A 14,523-nucleotide genomic window follows, 5' to 3' on the forward strand; every position below is an offset into this window, starting at 1 on the left:
ACCTGCCTGCCCCGATGGGGCCCGAGGCCGCAGCATCGCTCCCATCACATTTCTTTACTCCGGGATATCCGAGCAGCCTTTTCATTAGGCGTCCTCACAGCCCAGGCTGTGGTTCATTCCTTGGGACGGCTACTGAGGAATTTATAAATTAGGTGTAGCACTAGGTCCGGGGAGGAATAAAGAGGTTGTTCGTTCCTTTTAGGAAGACCAACCTTAGTTTTATGCCTAGTAAATAATATTTTATTGCCTTTGGTTTACTGTGGCATTTCAATTATCCCCTTTAGGAGTCTGCAAACTGCGTGGGTTAAAGGTCATTTCTCAAATCAGTAGAATTAGTAAAGAATAGCAAAAAACTGTAAAAAGGGGAGGAGCCGCGCAGTAAAACAAGAAAGATGGCCTGAAATAAACTAATAAAGAGCTCCGAGCTGTTTACCTCTCGCATTTGTATTCCCGAATGATGTTTATCATCATGTAATTGCATAATGTCATCGGGCGCAGGCAAACGCCTGGCCGGGACGGTCAGGCAGGCAGGGCTGTGTTAGCAGCAGCTTGGCAATAGTAGAAGCCAACACCAGATCATTTTTGTTGCCGTGATTCCTAGTCATTGCTTTTAAAAAGAAAGCTGAACAGGGAATTTATAAATCATGGGCAAATTTTCAAGCTATGGCGCATAGAAGTGGAAATAAAGGGCAGAAATCCAAACATCCTGCAAGGCTTTAAGAATTTTAATTTCTCCTTGCTATTTAAAACAGCTGGGTGAAGCTAGAGGGGGCAGGAGGGAGAAGTATTGACAATGTTACAGGCATTCATTCTGCCCAAGCTTTTCTTTTTCCAGGTTTGCTGGCGATGGTGCTCTTAAGTGACCAGGACAGTTTAGCTGCCATGCTTTCCTGCCGACATCCAAGTGTTTTCTGGAGGAAAAAATAATTATGCTCAGAGTAATGTAATTGGAACTGCATAGATATTGTTGAATGTCCAAACAGCAGAACCCCAAACAGCAACACTGCAGGACTGGAGAGATGAAAGTTTGCTCTAGCCCTGCAATTCTCTCTTAAGATAGAAAGAGATTATTTCCAGTCTTTTAGAAGTGTTTCTGCCATTTTTCTGCAGACTAATGCATTTTAGCAAGAGCAGTCACATCAAAATGTCACATTTTAAGGTGTAGTGCTGTGTGATTTATATCTTTACACCTTGCCAATGGCAAATGTGCAGTCAGGCACATTTGTGCCGATAGACACAGTTTTCCATCATGAAGAACGTGTTTGGGAAGCAGAACTTTCAAGGGAAGAAGGCATTTTCTATATGTCTTTTTAGTTCACCATGGCATTTGCATATATAATATAGGAATTATCACACATACTGCACTGAACCTTTGTGAAGGCACAGCCCGCATGCAGCTGCTTTGGTATTGCTATGCACAGGGTATCTGCATATATGCTTTTTTAAGTGAGGCCGTACTTAGCACCATAATGACCATCAGAGCAAATATGTCATGTTATTTTGAATATGTCATCTGTGCTCTGCCCACCAGCACATCTACTCCAGGGATAACTTTTAATTTTAAGCTCCAAGGGACTAAGATGTAACTGCCTTGAAAATATACACACACCTTCCTAAGGCTGTTTTCTTTCCTAAAACCTACTGTTGCTTTCCTCTGTCATCCAAAAGAGGGCTAGACTACAAAAGAAATGCCAGAGATTATGATTTTATACCAAATCTTGCAGTAATAGAGGCAAAAAAAAAGGCATGGGAAACTCTCTTTTTAAATAATCATTATGTATTTCTACCTTGCCTGATTGCTGAAGAAACTTTGACAAGTTAAAAGACTAGAACACAAAATAGTATGGATGTCCATCATGTCCCCCTGCTTTGTCCCCTTCCCCTCCCTCAAATCCCAAACTCATGATGTTGAAAGACGCCAGGATATTTGGGAGCAGCAATAACCACTAGAGAGGAAAAAAAAAAAAAAAAAAGAGTCTAGATTAGCAATTGTCTTTATCAGGTGAAGACAGATTTTAGATGCAGTGGCATGCAAATATTAAGCAGCAGGCAACAGAGGGAAGTTTACGGGGTGCCACAGCTTTTGGTAAATACACCAATCTACAAACCTGCAAAGTCTGTAGAAAAAGAACAAAACAAATCAAAACCATTTCTTACTTGAATTGACAAGAACTATACCAATTTGTTATTATTAGTAATGAACTGCATGACAAATAGCTCCCTCAAAACACACAGGAGTCATCTACGTTATCATCTGGAGAAAGACAGTTGTGGACTCATTTTTTCACTCTTAATGTGCAAAACACAGGTGGGGTAATTTCATTCCCTCCTACTATTAAACCTTGCTGCCACTGCAGAAATCTCAGGCCAGGTACAACACCCATGTGTGCTGGCCATGGAGGAAAATAAAGATATGAGAGGATTCTTTACAAAAATAAGAAACTCTAAGAGAAGTTGAACCAAGATGCCAACTAGGTGCCACATCTATTGCAGCATGAGGCTCTACTGCTGTGAAGTCAGCCAGGTGGAAGATGGTAAAAAAATGCCCTTTCACAGGAGCAGGGAAGTCTGCTATTTGGTGCCCCACAGTGATGGTTATTTTACTGTTCTGGGAGGCTGGTGCCCAGCCCTGGCTCTGGCACACTGAGCTCAGTGAGCTGAAGGGGCAGGTGCTACTGCTAATGCAGGTGTCTGAAGGAGGTGTTCAAGAGGGACATGAATCCTCTGCAGCCAACAGGGCGTGGGAAAGCTGCCTAGACCTCTGCTTTCTGTAGTAATGGAGACCATGAAAATGGAGCTTCTGACATGTTTTAGCTTTCTCTCTGGAATAGCAAGGGTTTTGAAGGTAATTATCAAAGGGTTCACTCTGTGCTGCAGAAGCATTTGCTGTTTTCTCTTCTGTCCTGCCTCTCTCCAGAGCAGGTGTCCCTCTCCTCCCACCTTCTGCCTTTGCCTCCAAGCTGTGGGTCTTTATCTCGGTGATACCTCTCCAGTCCTCGTATCGGCCATCCCCCTGCTGCCACCATATGTCATTGGAATGTTTCAAGTAGTGAGTCTGGTTTACTTAAAGCATAGTGCTTTTAGAGGAATAATACTTTGCTTTGTTTCCATTAGGACCTTAAAAAAAAAAAAAAAAAGTTTATGGGAGGAAAAATAAACAATCCCACCACCACTCCTTAACAACAGAGTACTTTCCCTCTCCTAATGCTACCAGTTCATTCTTACACCGAGGCTAAAGGCACCTCCCATAAACTCTGGAGGGCTCTTACATGTTTCTTCTGAGTGGCCTGAACATAACTCTCCCCAATACACACACACAAAGACACACAGAGAGTTCATTTTCCAGAGATGACCAGGCAGGGAGCTTTGTCACACTGACTGTAGACAAGCACAGTGTCCTGGTTCTTCCTCAGAGAGCTACAGAATGACTGAGGCAGGGAAGGTCACAGCTGCAGAGGGGATCTGCCCAGGAGATAATGGAGAAATGACAGGACAAGGCTCATCTCCACAGCCCACTTGTATCCCTCACGTGTAACAGCCCTTTAGCAGCCCCGTTCTCACGTGCAGGTCTCTGCTTTCTGGCAGAGCTTCAGGCTCCCAGCTGCAGCAGCAGAGAGAGCAGAAGCAGCCTTTGGGGCTGCACACGTGGTGCTGCTGGGTGGTACCTCTCCACACTTGTTTCACTATCCTCCTTGAACCATATAAAATGGTATTCCTACATTAGGAAATTTAATCCCATTTTCTGCCTGGCACCTTTTCATGGTGGTCGTGTCATTCCTGTGCCTTACTAATGATATGACTTGTTACTAATTAGGACTCCCAGGAGATTTTACCAATGACCATGAATAAGCAGGAAGGGGAAGAGAGGAAAGGGCACCACAGACTTAACCATGAGCATGGACCAGTCTGACTCCTACTCCTGACATGGTCACAACCATGTATGGTTGCCTGGGGCCACATCTGCTCCTGAATAGCACCACTTACCTCCAAGAAGATTAGAAGATTAGGCTTGAGTTTATAATTGTAGCAATATTTGATCCTCAAAGTCTGCATAGCTCAAGGAGGAATGTAGGTGGATGCTGGCTGAAGCTCTCACCTGAAATACCACTAAGCATTTCTTTAAAATATGTACACACACATATCATCAGTAAAGTGTATTTAAGAGTGAGAGGAGGGTGCTTGTTTAGCCCTTATATGACACTTATCTTAAAGATGACTTAGCTAATTCATCATTTCCTTAGGACTAAAGATATGTCATAACAGCTAAGCCAATATATATTTGTCCATGACTGCTGCAAGCCAATATAATTCTGAACATAGCTATCTATCTATGCACCATGAGCAATACATCTGATAAACTTAACCCTATCTTCCAAGCTTCATAATAGTCTGTACATTGACCTCAATACTTAGGAGATTGTTTAGAATACAGCATTGTTTGACAACTCATTTTACAAAGATATTTAAGCTTTATACTAATTTTGAACTCTTCATTTTAAGTATTTGATTAGGCAAACCTTGTGACACGTTGCCCAGTGATTGTACCTCAATTTTAGCTTTATATTCTTTTCCTCAATTCAAATGAAAATTAAGAAAACATTTGAAAATTGCACAGTACAAATGTTTGCCCAGGGTGAATAACACAAGAGTACACTGATAGCACAGCCATGGGACCAGGCTGAGTAGAATGTATGAATATTCTATACTAAATAGGTATAATGGCCGTGTGTGTAAACCTGGCACTTGGGACTAAAATCACTAACCTGGCCTTGAGAATTTGGAACTTGATTTATCATAGACTGCTTCTCATTCTTCTCTGCTGTTCAGAATCTGCAGACTGTCACTTTTTGAAGGGGTGACCTGACCAAAAAATGCTTATAGTATTATCTTGGGAGACACAAGGGACCAGTGTGGCGCAGTGTATTGTACTTCCAGGCAGGACCTGGCAATTCAATGGATGAGGGCTTCTGCAGTGAAACCTCTGCTGCGCTCCAGCCTACCTGAGTTCTGGCACCAAAGCCCACAGCCTCTGGACATGTGATCCTTCTGTTCCAATTCTTCATTTGAAGACAGAGAAAAACCATGCGAGCAGCTTCCTGAACTATTGGAGCTGACAGTCTCACAAATATGGGAGATTATCTTGTACATTTTTTTGTCAAGTAGCTGTACTTTTGCTTATGGGAGAGTGTGGCAGGTACTCACTACTGCCTAGTGTGCTGCTTTGAGCTGCCATGCTAATTGCCCAGCCCTGCCTTGCTGGCATCTGTCCTGGTCACAGTGTTTCTTCCACCCAGTCAGTAATAACCTATAATTCAAAGCACAGTGGTGACTCCATGATATCACTTTTAACAATGCAGCCAAGCAAAGGCACAGCTACAGAACTAGCCACTTAATTGCTTGATAATAGTAATTGCACTTCAGTTTATCTAATTGTCTTTATTATGGGTTGCCAATTTAGGAAGTTTTCTTTCTTTAATCAGCTGTTTTGCTAATATTTTCATAAAACATTTCCTTCCAGAACCTCTGAGGCTTACAGGGTAACTTACCCAGCATAGAAGTGGGCATACTCATCTACTGCTGGCTGTAGTGACCTCCACAGGAAAACAAAATCTCATTCATTTATGTAAGGTTTTATGCAGAACATTTACTGCATTTTTGTGATCAGTTACATGTATTTCTGTGGAATTATGGAAATGCCAGAAGCTAATAACATGTGACTTGTTTGGGGTTTTTTTGACAATATGGTATGAAGTTATTATGAGGGCTGCAGTATCTTAAGTAGGATATCACAAGGATATTTTCTGTTTCCATAGAGGTTGATAGTATTTCTTCACTATCCCACAATACTAGCTTGTGCTCCTTAGGAAAATATTCCCAGGTTTTTCAGTATTTTCTTTGTGCCTCTCTGCTTTATCAAAAAGGCGCCTTAGTTGTAAGTCCCAGCTTGACTCTGTAAAAAAAAAGCAGTACAGAATATACCTTATAAGAGTCACTTCAATAGTTAAATGTGTGTCACAGCAGGGCTTTTTGCTGCTAAGTAGGCAGGATGCTCTCCTTCAAAATGCTGGACTTTATACCTGCCATTTGCACTGGAATGAACATTGACAGTCCTGTCCCTGAGACTAGAATAGTTTTGGGGAAAGCATTCCTTGTCTGAAATACAATTTGAACAGTATTTTATTATACTGTGACCCTGTGAGTATACAATCAGGAGGGACTCCTGGGGTTTATTTCAGCTGATTATGGAACACAGAGCAGAATACAGCCAGTGACCTCTGTAAATGATCACATATTTGACTTTTGGATAAGAAGTCATCTAGTCATAAATGATTTATCTGAAAGATTCTATCTGATCTGAGACTGAGCTTCACTCAGCTGCATTAAAAAAGCATGTAACAATTTATATTTCACATACTGTAGTACTTTAGAAAATATATTTACATTTTATATTCTTTACATATATCTGGACTGGATTTTGAAAGCTAATTAAAAGTGAACTCAGAATTTTAAAATATTTGTTAAAAAGCCCTTCCTAAAAATCTGGTATTAATTTTAAGATGATATCCTGTATTTAATAAGAATTGTTAATATGGTCTCTGTAGCATAATTACAAAACTTTACTAAGATGTGGCACTCAAAAGAAATGCCCTTTTCATCTTCATTCCTGTGGTGCAAGTAGGATGTGCATAACATCAAAACTATCTGTTCAATTGCCATTTTGTTTGTAACATGGTTTAAGGCAGAGACTTTGAAATACTTTTAGCATGCAAATAGGAGGAAATGTAGCAAAATAAAAACATCTTATTAAAAAAAAAATAATCTTTTCCCTGGTGTTTGACCTTCCCAAAAGTACTAGGCTGTCACACATCAAGGCACCATTTGTTTCACATGAATTACTCAATTAAACTATCTCATTTTCTTTATTTTCAGACAGCAGTTTAATGTCTGTTTTGCTTAGTAATATAAACTCTTCTCAAATCTTCTTATGGTGTCAAGGTCCAACACATCAACACATCAGGTGCAGAAAATGCCCCTTCAGTGCAATTTTTCACTAATCACTGAGAGTTTAACAATTGTGCCTGCATCACAATTTGTATTTAGAATTTCAAAAGTGAGAGGAAAAATAATCATTGAGCCAAAGTGATCATGCAAGTGAACTCTGACAAAACAGTATTTCTAAACAACCTATTTTAATATTTCCTATTTGCATGATTCTTTGGGACACTAATGATGGCAACCTAATGTATACTAGGAAAATTTTATAAGGTTTTCTGCATTTCGGTCTGTATTGTATAAGGTGTTGATTATATTCAAATCCCACAGCAAAGACCCACAGAATGGGACCCTCAGGTAATCCAAGTCTGAAACGTGTTAAATTTCAGATAGTCTTACCTTAGGTGGCTCCTGCCTCATGCAAAGTCCTCAGTGCAGCCCCAGAGAAGATGGCAAAGCAGCCAAAGAATCACAGGATTTCTTCAAAAAGAAGTTTTCAAAGACTGCATGTGGCACTGCTGCGTGAGGGAATTAAGAGCTAAAAAATGTACAAAGCACTGCAGAAAGTAGAAAAATCAGTCCTGTGCTCCCCGATGGCTGCAATGGAGAAGAGCAAACAGCATAGCAGCAAAGCATAAACATTTTAACCAAAATCATTCCTTGTGATGTATTTAGAGAACAGATGTGAAGGAGGGTTGCTATGGAAAGGTTTCAGTAGGACCAGGAGCATTCACAGTACCCCAACAGCATTTATAATTGATTTCAGGATCTATGTCCTGTAAAAATTTGGTGACATGAGTAGTTGTATTTTTCTATAAGCTGTCCAGCCAGTTATAGCCACAGTGGCCAAGCACTGGTATCCCTCACTCACCTGAAAAGGACTGAGAGTGATTCATTCTGCCTCATCAGCAGCATTATTCATGGAAAAAGGGTGCTACTCCTGCTCTGACTTTAAATTCTTAACCTGTTTCAAAACCACTGGTGAATATAACAACATGTATAGTCAGGTTGGGAAATAGTTCTCTGTGTTATAGCACAATAACTATATCCAGTGCACTGTGCTTCACAGAAAAGGAAGATTGTGAGATATTTCAGTTAATTTACCTGTGAATTGCAATAAATTATGAGAGTCCTGAAAGAAAATTCAAGAATACCTGCACAACACTCAGGTCTGAAGAAGAAACTTCCACTGAAATATTCATGTTCTTGTACCCAAGAAAAAAAATCCTTATCCTGTGAGCTGGACAGGTCTTTTCTTGTAGTTTTCAGACCTTGATGTTTTATTGACCAAACTCCTTGCTTTAGACTTGAGCTCATGTTCTCTGAGGAAGTACAAGTGGTAATTATACAAGTCTTTCCTTCCCTGTCATAGGCAACATTCACAAAGAAGATTTACAACCTTCAGCTTTCAGATACGGAGACTGGTTGTTTAACTTCAGTGAGAAAACTGACAAGGTGAACAGCTCAGAATTGGAACAAATCCTCTCAAAACTGGCTACTTGCAGAGCTCTGGGAGTTAGTTAGTGTGTGGGGGGGTTTTTCTGCCTCTTTTTCCTGTAGCAGCACAAACTGAAAGATTGGTCAGAATTTGTTTTAGAAAACAGACTCCTTAAATATAATGCATTTTACTCTCTGAGGCAATAGCAAATCTATCTATAGCAATAGCCAGCTAACCTATGGACTGAATTATATTTATTCAGTCATAAAAATACTATGACCTAGGGGTCTTGGCGGATAACAGGCTCAACATGAGTGACCAGTGGGCTGCAGTGGCAAAGCAAGCCAACAGGATGCTGGGCTGCATCAACAAGGGCATCACCTGCAGAGATAAAGAAGTCATCATCCTGCTCTACTTGGTGTTTGTCAGACCACACCTGGAGTATTGCCTTCAGTTTTGGTCCTTGCTCTACAAAAAAGATATAGACAGGCTGGAGAGGGTCCAGAGAGGCCACAAGGGTGATCAGAGGACTGGAGAACCTGCCATATGAAAGGCTGAGAAAACTGGGTTTGTTCATCCTTGTGAAAAGAAGGCTCAGAGGAGACTTCATTACCGTGTTCCAGTACTTAAAGGGTGGCTACAAAGAAGATGGAGATTCCCTATTTACAAAAAGTCACACAGAAAAGACAAGGGATGATGGGCACAAGTTGCTCCTGGGGAGATTCCGATTGGACACAAGAGGTACATTTTTCACCATGAGTCAAACATTGAAATAGTCTCCCAAAGGAAGTGGTAGGTTTCCCCACAGTGGACAGTTTTAAGTCTCAGCTTGTCAGGGTATTGAGCCATCGCATATAAACTATAGTAGTACCTAGAAAGGCTGGACCAGATGATCCTTGAGGTCCCTTTCAACCTGGCATTCTATGATTCTATGATTCTGTAGTCAGGGACTGTGCTAAAAGTTGGTAGGAGTAGAGTGCTGATCTAGAAACAAGACAATTATAAACAAAATACATTGTCAATGAACTTCAATAATGCATCTAAGGTATATTTTCTAATCACAAATCATTCAAAAAGTCAGGCAGTTTGTTCATCTGAATTCCGTTTAGCTCAAATTCTCATACATGGAGGAAATGGTTTGGCCTCATGCTCCTGTCACTGTACACATTTGCCCAAGAAAACAGCAAATGGGGTGCAACCTGAAACTTACTTTTTAATCAACAGTGTTTCAGTTCACTTCAGTGAAGTTTGGCTTAGTCCCTTAATGCACACACTTATCATGACTGACAGCAATCCTGCCTTCACACGTTTGATTGATCTAAGGCTGGAGAAGGTGCAGAGGGCAGGAGAGTTATGCACAAGGAATATGGCTGGTCCATAATGATCACATTTCTGTGACTTTAGTGGATTGTAATAAGGATCTTTTTATTAAAGCAAAACAAAACAAAATAGAACTGCAAGAGCTCCAGGGCAGATCTGTGTTCTCTTTTGGCCTGTGTTAACCTCTAACCAAACTCTGGCCATTAAAAAAAATTAAAAGTACTTCAGCTGTTTTTCTTTATTTTTGGAAGTTTAAAATGAAATGTAAAGCCCATAATAAAATTCATATGAGGACACAAATCAACAGACTTGAGAAATATGTTAAGAACTACCCAACAATATAGGTCTTCATTAACAAGTATTTTCTCCTCATGAAACTCAGAAAATGCTCTTCGTCACTTGTATGCATGTTGTTCATGGTATTATTTATTTCTATGGTAACCAGAGCAGTAAATACAGTAATATTAGACAACAATAATAAAGAGAAAAAACCCAAAAAACAACTTATTGCAAAAGAAGACAACTAGGAGCCAATACAGAGGTGTTTAGATGATAGTGTAATTTGCTACAATAACTGTTTAGCTGCATATTTGGCAGGCCCTTGATAACTCACTTATGACTAATGCATTTGTCCAAATTGCATTCAAATAAAAAATAGCTACCACACTCCAGTATCATGCATTCTTCACTGATATTTCCTCTCTATCGATTTTACCATGACAAGAAGACTTCTTGCTGAACTCAGGCTAACCGTGGATTGATGCTTATTTCTGTTGTGCAGCCTCTCAAAAGTTGGTTAGGTGATGTGGAGCCACACATCATCAGTCCTTTGCTATCAGGAGCTATCTAACTTCCTTGTGCAGCCTCCCACTCACCTCTTGGCTGTCTGCTCCATCTGGAGGGAGCTGGCTGCTCTCCTCCAGCCCCAGCTCCCTGAGCACAAGGAAGCCTGCAGCTGCCAGAACATCTGCTGTCTCCTGGCCTGGCTGGGGTGAGTACCAAAAACATGGCCTTTCTAAAGTTGGACAAGTGCCTCCATTAGAAACTGGATGAGTTCAAAGTTCTTGGATTTGTCCTGAGACTTGTAGCTCCGTGGGAATATATGGTATAACTATCTGTAGCACAAATTCCAGTGCACGTTTCAAAGGAACATGCATTGTCTTTAGGATGCACTGGCATATTGCCTGCTCTTCCCCTGCATATGTGGTGATCTGGTTTTAGAATAGTCTAATTCTGAAGAAGGAGTCATTTTGAAGAGCAAGGAGTGGGAGGAAGGTAAAACCAAACAAAATCAGTCCGTGTTTCTGCAATTGCATCATCAAGTGTGGGCTTCTCAACAGGGCTACTGCTGCATCAGTGTCTCCCAGCCACGCAACATCTGTAGTGATGTGTCGTGGGCTGCTCCTGCTGAGTTGCCTCTTGTTTGGAAAAGTGCATTTGAAAAAGAGGCATCTTGTTTGGAAAGTTAGGAGCATGAAGTAACATCACTCTAATCTCAGAGGAGGGAAATCTGTACAGCAGCCCCACATCAGCTGTCCTTGTCGTATATGGGCCAAATCATGCCCTGGCGACACGCAGAGCTCCCACTGACTTCATAATGGGAAATGCATTACTTACTGAGAGCTGACTTGGCTTTATTTAGAATGATTTAGTACATTTGTTATTAAAAGTTTTGTGTTTTGGAGAAGCAATACCAACAGGTGAAGCAGAGCCATGTGGTTCCTCAACCCCCCATTTTGTACTTTCTGACAGGTTCCAGAGAACAACCAGGAGATGCAGTAGGTGTTCTGCAATTGGCTTGATCCAACTCATGCTGTTTGGGGCTCTCAGAGTGTGTCTGAACTGAAATGTTGCAAGCCAATACATGGCTCCATTCCCCAAGTGCTCCCCATTGCTCACACTTTTGCCTGCTCAAACATCAAACTACTTTGTCATAAGTTTGGAGTGAACAAACAGGCTCTCTTGGGAAGAAACCTCAAGCTCAGAAGAGGCTGACACTTGCCCAGGCTTTTTCTCATAGGGCTGGAGGAGCTTCCCTCCCCTGATGGGCCCAGCAGACACCAACACACGGGTTCTGTCCCTTCCCCTGGAGTTCCCACAGCCTCTTTCTACAGAAGAAAGAGGAGAGTCCATGCTGAAAACAATCTTACAGAAAATGGGGCTTGAGAGCCTTGAACAGTTTCCCCAAATCCACTGCTGTCCTCCTCTCTGCCCTCAGTATGACACATTGGCACGGATTGTCCCTGCACCACGCAGGGATGCAGGAGCAGCCTTTAAAGCAGGAAGTGATTAACACTGCAAACAGAATGAGAAATGTGTGTTTTCAGCAGAGTGAGAGTCCCCTAATATGGGCACTGCCTGAGTACAGAACAAAACCCTTCTGAAAAATTGTGCAGGTCTAGGAATAAGATAGAAGCAACTGCAACTCACTTTATAGCATTGCAACTCAAGGCTAAGTAGGCATCAGTAGAATACACAATAAATGCATATTTAGCCATAGTTAAAAGTGAAACTTAATATCCTATGTTAGTACATAGTAGTCTCGTACCAAGAAAACTAATTTATAGGTAAAGAAACAGATTAAAACTAAGAGACTGTGTGTTTTCAAATAACCTCAGTAAAATGCATACTTACCCACCTTTTATTCTCCTGCTGTGTGTGCCCTGAGCTGGTCCAGGGAGTTCTATGAGGTAAGAAATTCCTGTTCAACAAAAGTTCCTTTTCTAAAAAAAGTGAACATAATGGAAACGGGGAACCACTTACCAGGCAGCTGAAAAAGGAGCTGACTGTGCAGAGAATTTCACACCTTACGGCTTTTGGTCAGTAAAGTACATAAACAAAATGTAATTTTCTATGCAATTACAGAGGGTCACACAAGAATATTATGTTTTAGAAACCCACTCAAAAGCATATTGCTCCCTAAGAGCCCAATCCAGAAAATGGTTCCTCACTTTACTAAAGTTGCTTGTAAGGATTTCTGGGAGTGGGGCCTAGGAGACATTTTCCTTTTTATGCTTTCTTAAACAGTTTATGTGATAGTAACAACAGGAAGATAAATTACTTTGAATGGTAGCAATTAGAGAAATAAGGAGTGTGATAGATTTACCATGTGGAAAACATCTCTCACACATTTTCTTGCAGTCATTAAACCCACTTTTAATGACACAACACTGATTTCAGAAAGAAACAAAGTTTATTTGATGAATATAAACAAGCTGATCAACACTAAATACTTCCCATACACATGATAACAATGTTATGAACTCTAAATACCTTGGTACTTTACACTTCTACTAGACATTAAATTACAATGACTGTCTAATACATGCCCACTGGTAATTTCTAGGAATTCCTTAGTTCATATCAATGTCCTTAACCATATATCAATATCACAATCCAGAACATGCCACTCACTTGAAAAAAATTATTACAAGAAGCACAATCAAATGAGGTTCTAAGGTAAATAGGGAATACGGACCCATTACTGCAGAACATCACATTCAAACATCACCCTACACGCACAAATAAAACATTGCAGATATAGTTTGTTTCAACACATCTGAGGTCTTTTCATAAACACTGTTTAAAAAGTAAATTGAAACCCACTTTCAAATGAAAGTCAATGTGCAGGTACGGGCATACTGGGTACACAAAATTCATTAAATACAAAATTCATACTGTACATTTAAATGAAAGAAAGAATGTGGAGTACAAGACTGATCTCACATTAAAATAATAATTATTATTATCATAAATAATAACCAAAAAGTTGGTTTGCTTCTTTACACTTAGAGGGGGGAAAAAAACCTACCAAACATTGCTCAAATGAAATACTTCCCAACATCACAGTGTTTATTGTAAACCCCGAGATTCTATTTTAGTATATGAAAAGATTTTCTCCCAACATCATAAAGTAGCACATGAAATTAAAAGAAAAACAAAACAACAACCCAAAACAAAGAAAAAAACAATGTTAGACAAAATTATCTTCTTTAGGGGCTAACTTGTAGGCCCTGATAAAAGTTTAGATCAACACTCTCACCAACATGAGTGGAGCAAAAATGCCCCTAAAGTAAGATTTGTGACAAAATTGGCACACATACATAAATATCTAACTATACAGCTTTGTATCTGTGACCCTATTTCCCCCCTAGTTTATTTCCTACTTCAAGTATTCAGTTGCAGAGTTAAGGTAAAGACCTGATTGTAAGAGACACAGACGATTGTCCCCTACTGCGACAACAACTTTGTCACGAGAAACTAGTTTTGTTGTCTGAGTTTCCAAGTGCAACATTTGTCATATGTGCTAAATATACTCCCAAAAGCTTTGCTGTTTCAAAAACAAAGATCTAAAATGCCATTGATAGTTAAAGGACAAACTTTTTAAACATGAATGAAATTTGGATTATCTATGCTATACTAATTCTATACATTTTACTCTATTTACTGAAGACAGTAGCATCCAGCAGGACTCCTGCTCGAATAAATTGCTCTTTGATTGCACCAAGAATTACGATAGAAATAAATAAAATATCATCTCTAGACAAGAATTTTAAAGGGGTTACTATGTATGGCTCATGTAGGATGTTTAGGGTTAATTGCACCACAGGTTGAAAAAATATTTTTTCTAAATTCAGTGCAAGACTTTAGGAGTATCCATTTAGATTTCTCTTCTTTACAGCAGCAAAGAAAAACTACTAAGGATTAAGGCCACCCATGCTTAAATTTATTGTTTGTCCTTTAAAAATGCAGATATTCCATTCCCACTCTCA

At 40.1% G+C, this 14,523-nt stretch overlaps 1 long non-coding RNA gene across 1 annotated transcript; it reads right to left on the reverse strand.

The window, feature by feature from the left end:
- Positions 1 to 12,925: 12,925 nt before the first annotated feature.
- LOC104384974 lies at positions 12,926 to 14,101 on the reverse strand. The gene is made up of 2 exons (XR_719855.1): positions 13,788 to 14,101; positions 12,926 to 13,558 (listed from the first exon to the last, which is right to left on the reverse strand). It is a non-coding gene; the product is annotated as an uncharacterized LOC104384974 (long non-coding RNA).
- Positions 14,102 to 14,523: the final 422 nt, after the last annotated feature.

This window comes from Chaetura pelagica, unplaced genomic scaffold (genome assembly GCF_000747805.2).
Source record: "Chaetura pelagica isolate M959 unplaced genomic scaffold, ChaPel_1.0 scaffold630, whole genome shotgun sequence".
NCBI classification, from domain to species: domain Eukaryota; kingdom Metazoa; phylum Chordata; class Aves; order Apodiformes; family Apodidae; genus Chaetura; species Chaetura pelagica.